Source organism: Dermacentor variabilis, unplaced genomic scaffold (assembly GCF_050947875.1).
Source record: "Dermacentor variabilis isolate Ectoservices unplaced genomic scaffold, ASM5094787v1 scaffold_12, whole genome shotgun sequence".
Classification (NCBI taxonomy): domain Eukaryota; kingdom Metazoa; phylum Arthropoda; class Arachnida; order Ixodida; family Ixodidae; genus Dermacentor; species Dermacentor variabilis.
The window spans coordinates 34,737,421-34,747,326 of NW_027460280.1; the positions used below are offsets into that span (position 1 = coordinate 34,737,421).

At 47.4% G+C, this 9,906-nt stretch overlaps 1 protein-coding gene across 1 annotated transcript in view; it reads left to right on the plus strand.

Moving 5' to 3' along the window:
• LOC142566232 (cell adhesion molecule Dscam1-like) overlaps nucleotides 1-9,906 on the plus strand; it is a 706,104-nt gene that overhangs the window by 276,649 nt on the left and 419,549 nt on the right. The window lies entirely within an intron of this gene.

Sequence of the window (9,906 nt, forward strand, 5' to 3'; positions counted from 1 at the left end):
TGCTGTTTCACTTTGTATCAGTTATACGTGAGCGGGTCTATTAGCGGCGAGAATTAGGAGTGGCGCCCTGTCGCGAGCGACGTCACGGCCAGGACGCCGCTCGCTGCGGCTCGCTCGGCTGCCGCGCGTGCTCGTTCCCTTCGTGTATGCTTGGGGCATCGGTGGCTTGAGCCGTACTTGTTGACGGATATGTCGGCTTCTTTCTGCTGCCATGCCTGAACCGCAGTTCTTTCTCCTAAAGCGTGAGAGTCGATAAAATTTGCGGCTTGGATATCGCAAGCTATGTAGTGGTAAAGGGGTCTACTGGTTTTACAATGCATATATGTGCGCCGTGTCTGTCCATATATTTTGCGCAAAAAGAATTTCGGCAAATTCAACACGCGAAGTTGTGTATGATGCTTCGCTAAACACTCAACGTTCCGTTAGTATTTAGCTATGAGAGACATTGCATATTACATGGAAGAAAAATCTTGGTAAATGGCGTCAGCATCCGTGTTAGAAAGACACTGCCCAGCGAAACTGTCATCATGGTTCTTATTACTCTGGTGAGTTCTAGTCAAATATGGCCATTTGTTAATGCTTAAAAGAAAGAGTTAGGCGCGCATTTCTTATGAAAAAGTTTGCTGCTATTTTCAACCCTCTCTGAAACAGGCCTCCAAAAAACGAATTGCTCATGGCTGCTAACACTACGGCGCGGCATGTAGAGTATTTACATAGCTGATTCACAAATACCATAGTAGAAATCACCTGAGAGAAAAGTATCGTGGTTAAGATCGAGAGCCAATCAATTACAAGCGATGAAATGTTTCATGGTGGCCCTCAGTAGCCTTTATCGACAATATGGCACACCCCTCACTCAACGGTAGGAACCGACTGTCGGTATGGCGAAGCACGCATTCTTCGCGAAACCCATCAGTTCACTACAACTTCGAATTGAAACCATAGAACATTTCTTACAGCGCCAATTGGAATGCCTAAAGTATTCTCGAAGTACTACAGCGCAGCTTAGGGTGCCTAGGAAAGTAAAATTCAAGCACCTTCTTCCTCACCGTGTCTCGATGCAGCGTTTAGTTATACAAACGGATAACTATTCGCTTTGTCATACATAAAAGAGAACCTCGCAAACCTTCATAAAGAAAACACCACAAGCCTTACATATTTCACTTGATTTTTGCCCTCCACCGGGGAATTATGATATCTTCAATATGTCCCATACTACTAATGATTGACGCTTCGACTTCTGTCTGGCTGTAGCCATACGGTCGAAAAAGCACACTTCACAAAAAAAATTGGGCCGAGCAGCCTGTGTCAGTTCGCCAAACATGTATATTCGCCGTCATGTATATTGCGCAAGCAACAAGCACCAGTAAATTTCTCAAGTGAGTTGAACGTGTAGCACGGAAAAGGAAATATATATTGGTGCATTCCTTTTCGTATTCTGCAAATAGTCGTAAGCCTTCATTAGCTTTACTTCAAATTACCGCCACTTAACATAAATACGTGAAGAACCACCTAATTTTGAGAAGCAGGTAAAGAAGCAAGTGGTGCTTGTAGAATCTAAACTGAAGTGTTAATGAAGTCCTCGTGTTACTGCCGAGCGTTTCTGTGAAGAAATGCACAAATTCGATATTATACCCCGAACCACTCGTCATGAGCAAACCTGTTTTAGCAGATTAAAATCAAGGTAACTGTCGTAAAGGTCATATATAGCCAGCGTTTGTGACATAATTGTAGCATCGCGGCATGTATGGTATCATAACTGGATTATTATTAAATGCTATGTCTTTGCGGTTGTGTGTGTGTGTGCGTGTGCGCGTGTGTGCGTGTGTGCGTGTGCGTGTGTACGTGTGTGCGTGTGTGTGTGCGTGTGCGTGTGTGCGTGTGTGCGTGTGTGTGTGTGCGTGTGTGTGTGTGCGTGTGTGTGTGTGCGTGTGTGCGCGCGTGTGTGTGCGCGTGTGTGTGTGTGTGTGTTTGTGTGTGTGTGAGTGTGTGTGTGTGTGTGTGCGTGTGCGTGTGTGTGTGTGTGTGTGTGTGTGTGTGTGTGTGTGTGCGTGTGCGTGTGTGTGTGTGTGTGTGTGTGTGTGTGTGTGTGCGTGCGTGTGTGTGTGTGTGTGTGTGTGTGTGTGTGTGTGTGTGTGTGTGTGTGTGTGTGTGTGTGTGTGTGTGTGTGTGTGTGTGTGTGTGTGTGTGTGTGTGTGTGTGTGTGTGTGTGTGTGTGTGTGTGTGTGTGTGTGTACGTATAGTACAGGGCCGCTGTTGAAATGAATAGTTCCTCGCGTATCCCCGTGTTTTTGTCCCTTCTGGTCCTTTCAGAGTTGTGCATATCGGACGCTTTTTGTTTTGGGAGACAGAGGGAAAGGGGAACAGTTATCATCTTTGCCTATGCCTCTGCCCTGTCAGACTAAACGCCGCACGTAACAGCCGCGTCCCATCAGGGAGGAGTGTTGGGCCGATCCTCACTTTCTTGCATGCGTAATCATGCGAACGACAATTAAAATTTGGAGTCAGATATCTCCGAGCACAGACATGCTAGAAGAATTCTTCCAAGTGAAACTGTGTAGAAACACGACTACCTCCAACTTTTGAATACAAACTCACACACTTACTGCAGTCAATAAAAAGTTAATTATTACATTTTAGTTAATTGTTCTGCTGTCAGCAATAATTATCATCTCGTTTTGTGTCCTCCTGGCCACATAACTTATCTGCACAGGTGGTCTTCGCGTGTCTCCCAGTGCCTAACTTTAACAAAACCGTAAAGTTAATTTTAAGCACCCGATATGGAACGGAGCTGCGAGCCAAGCATCACAACAAATAAATGTTGTTTTTTGTGTGTGTGTGTTTTTTTCTGTTTCTTTGAGTCCTGATTCTTTTTACTTGGTCAAGGTGTGGCGCAAGGCTTGTTCATGTGCGTGGCTGGTCCAAGGTGTGGTCATGAATACCACCTGGGAAGTTTCGCACGCTGAGCTTTTTTCTTGATCTGGCTGCATGCCGCCATGTCAATACCACGCTCTAATAGTAGAAATGGGACCCTATAACGTAAAACTATTCAAATCTCTTTTTATTTCAATCTCCTGACGTCAAATTTACGTGACCACCAACGCAAGCACCGGGCGGTAACCCGCAGAGTTGTTTGAAAAGCCCAATGAAAGGAGCTCCTCTGTTTATTGGAGGTTACTATTCTTTTTAAACGAATACATTGCCTACGTATTTTATTTCTTATAGAATTAGATTTTATAGAATCAGATTTTCTTATAGAATTGGCTGAAAAGAGGCGAGGAGCACGCTCAAGTGGAGGCGGGTTCGATAGCGCCGAGCCATGCACAGTGAAAGTAGATAACCGGACGAACAGGGTGGTGCCGGTCGGTGTCTGTGATTGATCCGCTTCCCCTAACTTAGCTTGCGGTGGCTGGTCGAAAATCGCGGCGGCTTGCAACGGAACGTTAAGAATGCCGCCATAACGGATCCCCAGCAAAGAGGAGTTGGCAAAGTGATGTATACGTGCGGAAAGAGCTCGATAACGTTATACTGCCACGAAAAAAAATGTTTATTATAAGCAACAAAATTCATGCTCCCCGTCCGCTCCGAGTTGCTAGCGCCAGAGCATTCAGCCGGCAGCCATCTTTTATTCCTTTCGGAGTGGGGCAGTCTCCGGCTATTCAATAAAAAATTCTGCTTTGTTCGGCATATTAATGTGTCTTTAACGCGTACATGTCACTTTGACACGGTGAGTTTTCGCGGTTTTGTGACGCCGCGTGACAAACAGGCGAAGTGGGCGCAGCCCGAAAACGTTTGATCAATGGCACAGTATTATGGCGAAAAAGGCGTCCAATCAGAAATAATTATATTTCTTTCGTTCGGTATAATCATGCATAATCAATGTGCACACATCCTATCAGATGGGGCGTTTTCGCGGTTTTCGTGACGTCGCGTGAGAGACAGGCAAAGTGGGGCGGCCCGGAAATTTTTTGACCAATCATGGAGGACTGATTGCAGAATTGGAACAGAAAAGTTTGGAATAGCTTTACGTTATAGCAACCATGGTCTCAGCCAATAAGAGTTCGCATTCATAAAACCAGTCGCATTCAAGAGCTGCTGATATTTGGCCCACGTCCGTGTGCGGTTTTCCTATTACAACAACTAACGATACGACGCCCAAGGTATTCGCCCACCACGAAATGTTTTTGATTCGCAAACATATGCCCGAATGCCATATCTGTGTAGTTTATGGTTGTTGCAGGAACTGTTCAGTGCGCTGTATATCGTGCGTCCTGCAGGGAGACCAAAAATGCATTTTGACCACTGTTTTTTTTTCTTTATTAGCTTAGTTAAAACACGTTGGCGGGCTAGTTGGTTAGAGCCCATGATAGTGTGTATAAGCGCGACTTAACGAGGACGTAGAAAGAAACAGATACACAGAGACAGCGCTTCACTGTCGATTTCATTTTCGCACGCATCGACGTATATATGCCGTACGAGCGGAAACAAACGTGGCAGGAAAAAAAATCCAGTCCTACCATTTAACTCCGCTCATTCAAAACTCGTAAAACGCGCATTAGTAACATCGTGCTTCAATAATTCTCTGACAAAGTTATCTGACCACAAAGTGGAAGCCAGCTTTAGAGATCAGGCTAGCGCCTGGCAGATTCCGGTTTCCGATGCGTATGCTCACCTCTGTCGCGGAGGGCTTAAGCAGGAAGTGTAAAAACGCATCGAATGGAAGCAGTGCCACTGATAGAGTAAAGAAAGTTGCTGTGGTACCAGACATTCATTGCATTTCACATAATCTCAGAAGAATAGCGGCAAAATCTGGGGTGGACGTGGTTTTCTCTGCCTCTGAACGTCTACAGGGGCTATGCAAACAGGTTCATACAGAAAATAACAAAAGGCACGCTGGTTCTACTCAACATCGTAAACAATTAGTAACCTCCACTCATAAGGTTGTCTATGCCATTCCACTTTCGTGCGGAAGAACGTATGTTGGCCAAACCGGCAGATGCATCAATGAGAGACTAAAAGAGCATCGATATAACGTCACTAGGGTCATCTCGGGTCATTTGGCTATTGTTCCTGCAAACCCATGTTTGAAAGTACTTCTGTACTGTATAGGGCTCAAAGCAGGATGACAAGGGAGATAGTCGAAGCCTACGAAATTGCAAAATTACAGGAAAGGTGCGTGAGCAAGCCTTCAGTGACGCTATCTGGAAAGGAAATACGATTCCTCGCTTTACCTTTGTAACCACTGCAGTATATGTTTTCGCCATGCCTTGCACACGGGTACGGTTCATCTATACGCACCACTGAATGTTGTTGTTGTTTTTGTTTTTCCTCTCACGTTTGTTTCCGCTCGTACGGTTATATACATCGATGCGTGCGAAAATAAAATCTATAGTTGAAAGTGAAGCGCTGTCTCTGTGTATCTGTTTATTAGCTTGTCTTTTTGCCCACGAAAACACCTAACTGACGAGTTGGTCGCAAGAAAGTAAAATTGGATAAGCACGACATGACTTGCATCAAGAAGCTACTGAATAAAAAATAAAGAAGCACAACTGTGCGTGTCGTCCAATACACGAGGCACAACCCAACCTCAAGCATGTCACGGGCCGAGTGGCCGTCGACTATGTCGTGTCTCCCGGCGCTAAACCTGGTGGTCGAAATTTGCTGCCAGACTGACCTTTAAGCCGCACTCAATAAGCCGTTGAGAGAGAAAGCCTTCGCTCCCTCCAATTCTCCTTCCATTCACTTTCGTCGCCATTTTCTTTTCTTCAATTCACTGAAAAGCAGATAAACGGCATTTGTGACAGCAGTCAGAATTGCATTCCATTACTTTCTTCCCTATTCGTCGCTTCACTCCCGCAAAAGAATGGCACAATGCGATACCCAGCGGGAGCTCGGAGGTGTAAGCGACAAGAAAAAGAAAGAAAGAAAGAAAAAAGAGAAGGCTGACACACCCGCATGAGCGTTCATGCTCCATGTGGTAGCTGGCCGCACCACCTTCCACGCGCCTAAAAACTAACGAAACACGCAACATAACGCGCAGAGGTGGCATTGTAGTGGCATTTGGAGCCACGCAGTGAGTTTTGCGTTGGGGCGTTTCTCCATGGCTTTCTTGTGCGTCGTCGCGTTCCAAACGTAAAAGGAAAGGGAAAGTGCGTTACTTTCTTCTTTCGAGCCATTCCCAACTTTTCACGGGTCTCAGTGGTGCGGTTGCGTAGTGGGGTTCTGGTATACTTCGCTGCCTGCGCGCTTTCATGGAATTGAAAGAGACAGACAGCGCCGACTGACGATGGTAGAAGTATTTCCATATATGCGGGGGAGAAAAATGTTCCTGCAGCTGCCCTAGACGCCCCAGATGAATGGGAAGTTTTGAATACTTTCCAAATGGTCTGCTCCGTTCCATGCATTCCAAAAAATGTTTTACAGTCTAGTTTTATTCCGTCTTTCTTTTTCCTTTTCTTGGCGCTCTCCTATTAGTGCAAAAGGCAATGTGCGTTAGCAAACAGAGGGCGCGTAGATCGGTATACAGAAGCACCTTTCAGTCGCCTGCGCTAGCGCCAAATAAAAGCCTGCTGAACGAACGAGGAATAAAGAAGATGAAATATTCTGTACAGTAGAGAAAAAGAAGATAATCAATTTGTGCAACGTGCCAGGCATGGCTGCGCCTTGTGAGAAGGTCGTTGTAACTATCACCGGTGCGTTATCGTGCAGACGGTCGTCCTTACACTGAGTGAAATAGTTTGTCACACGTTACCCCCAAGTTCCCATCGCGTGCTGGAAGGACACACGCACACACACAAACACGCACACAAACACACACGCGCGCGCGCACGAGCACGTAGACGTCACAAGACACGCAAGATGTACAACGTGTGTAGACTCCGAGCAAGGGGTGAAAGAGACCCTTCTTCTCTGGACTGCAGTTCAAGTGAAGGATTTTTCTTTATTGCTTCTTTTTGCAGAGCTTAAAGTGACACAATTTCACGAAGTTATGTCTATCACAGTACTGCCATTCCTGTGTGACCATCCACGACGCGCACCCTAACGTTTTTCTTCGCTCCCATCTGGCCGCACTTTGAGCGCGGAACGCGGGTTGCCGCTCTTCCCGTCTCTCCGTTTTGGAGCAGTTCTCGTTCAGCAAAGTAATTTTGCCCTCTATTCGAGATTCAACAGCCTAACAGCTTAAGCGCGTTGCGCGCCGCGAAATGTCAGACCGCGGGGTAAAACAACACGTGAGGCTGGGGAGAGGTGTTTGGATTGTGAGAAGAGATATGCCACGGGGGAAATCGAAACAAGCAAGGTAAAGAAAACAAAGCAATGACAACCAGGGAAAAAAATGGCGTTGGCAAAAGAGGCCGTCTTTGCGCTAACGAGCAGGGCGAATTAATGAAGCCCTTGGAAGCGCGTCGCGCGCTGCGTACGGTACACAAACAAAAGCTGCGACGCCGTCGACGTCCGTAAAACAACTTCTCCCCCCCCCTCCTGCCCTTCCCTATGGCTTGCGCTCAGCGAGTTGAAGGGGGGGGGGCACAGGCTCCGGCAACCTCCCCCCCCCCTCGCTGCTGCTGTTAGCGCACGCTCGCCCGTTCTCTCTATTTCTTTGCATGTCATCGTCGTCGTCGCTCGGGTGTGGAGAGCGCGGCGCACTCCTGGCCCCGAGCGTTTCAGAGCCGCTAGAGGTGTTTTCGTGCGTGCTCTTATGAATATTCAGCCGCCTGCTGCCATTGCTTGCTGCTTCCACCGCCACTGCTTCATCGGGTGGGGAAGCAAGGACGGGAGGCGCTTCTGCGGCAGGTAACCGTGAGCGGTGAGGTCGGTGGCATCGGTGGCTCAGCCACTATGAATATTCAGCGCGCCACGCGCGGTGCCGGTCCCGCTGAGGGCGACACAGCACCGTTGCGTGTCGCGTGCCCGCTCGAGCTCGATAGTCGCTCGAAGCGAGGCGAAAGCGACTGGCGAAGCACGGAATCCCGTGGCCGCGGTGGAGCCGAAGAGTGGAAATCATACGAATGGCGACGAGGTGCGGTAAAAAGGGAAGGCACGGAAGGCACATCTGCACTGACCTCGGGGGAAACGGCTCGACGTGCGGTCGGTGCCCCCGCAGCAACCCCGGGATGGTCGTGCGGCGAAGCATTTAACGAATCTATGCCAGGCAGCACACGTTGCGTATAAGCGAAGTGTTCACTCAACGCACCTGAAATGCAGGTAACAGCGTGAAGAAAGCTAAGTAACGTTAGTCCATGGCTGTGCCAAGGAAGTGATATACACATATACATGTACGAATAATGCGCCTTATCGGGTGAGAGCACTTAGGATCTATACCATTACCACGAAACGTTTCCAGTGCAGCAAGTTGTCCCTCGCTGGAGAGCGAAACCACGCGGCTTCGGCAGACGATCTCTGGATGACATGGATCCGCGCTTTTGATGTATCTCTATTTTGCGGTAGTAAGCTTTGAATTACGATGAATCGCGTCTTTTTCTTTGTTTGTTTTTATTTTACGTCTGACACTGAACCAACTTTCAGACTTTCAACATGATTTAGCAGTATATCATGCGACATTGAGAGCAGGTCTTTTCCTGCGACCGATACTGTTGCGATTACCTGTCTATCATTCCCTTACATTTCCTCCCTGTTTAATATTTTCGGAATTCGCGTTGCTCATTCCTGTGTTACTGCATTGTGTACCTGCAGACGAGGGCATAAACAGAACTGATTGCTTTCCCGCTGACAGGGAACTGTGACAAGCTCAACAACTGCCAAGTGGTCATTCACGTCTCTTACTCGACACGCCCTTTCCTGTCCGGCATGTTCATAGGTAACGCTGAAGTAAGTGGTTTTTTGGGTAACAAGCGATAACAGCAAATAAAACGTTTAACAAGTTCTTGAACCTAACAAGCGAAGCCTTTATCGGAAGTTGCTCGAAGCATGTTTTATGGAAGCGTGTTCCATGAAAGCCAAAAGGAAGCGATGACTCACTTCAATAAACATTAGACGACTATAAATCTAAGTTTTCGTCGCGTTAGCAATTATATGAGCACTTAAGGCGAATTTCCGCCGTCGTCTTCGCCGTGATGTTCCGTATAAATTCCAAGTGGGACCACATCGCGACCGCGCGCCGTATGCTGTAGGCGAGAGGGAAAGCTTGCGAGGGTAAGAGGAGAAAGATGTTAGCGTGATGCGGCGGTATCTTCTCGCGGATGCAAGCGAGGAATGCGGGGAGGGTACTCGCCGTCTTCTCTGCGGGGCGATGGGCATGCGCTAGGATGAACGTAATCTGCTGTGGGTTCGAAGGCTAGGCGGCCCGAATTGGGCAATGGCTTCGCATGAGCTGTGTTCGCGCGCGCGCAGTTCGAAATAGAAGCGAGACGCAGCACGAAGGGAAATTCAATCGCTGCTGCCGCCGCTCTTCATCACGCCAGCGTTCTGACAACGAGTGTCCACGGTCATCGAGTGCGACGTGTTCGTGTTTGCTCGTGCGTGAGTGACAGCGTGCTTATTAATTTAGTTAGGAAGCAAATGTTTACAGAATTACAGCAATTGATAAATTTATTTAAGAAACAAATGTTTACAGCACTTTATGCCGCTGGCGGATCTTTTAACTTTACTTCGTATAGCTGCCTAATAATTTGCTATGGCAATCAATGCTTAGCCTTTTGGGCTAAACTCCGACGCAAGGCGTAAATCCTAGTCTCCCGACAGCCAAAAGCCCACCAATATGCATGGAAACAAAATGATTAAGAGCGAAGTTTAAGTTCCTATAGTGACTCCTACACTGTAAAAAAAATTTGCCTTACTTTACAGAAAATTTGCTGGTAATTTGTGACCGAACACTCTTCCGTAAATTAAGAACGGTCATTTCCGTAGAACGGACAACTGTAAAAAAGAGACCGTAATACAAGATACGAG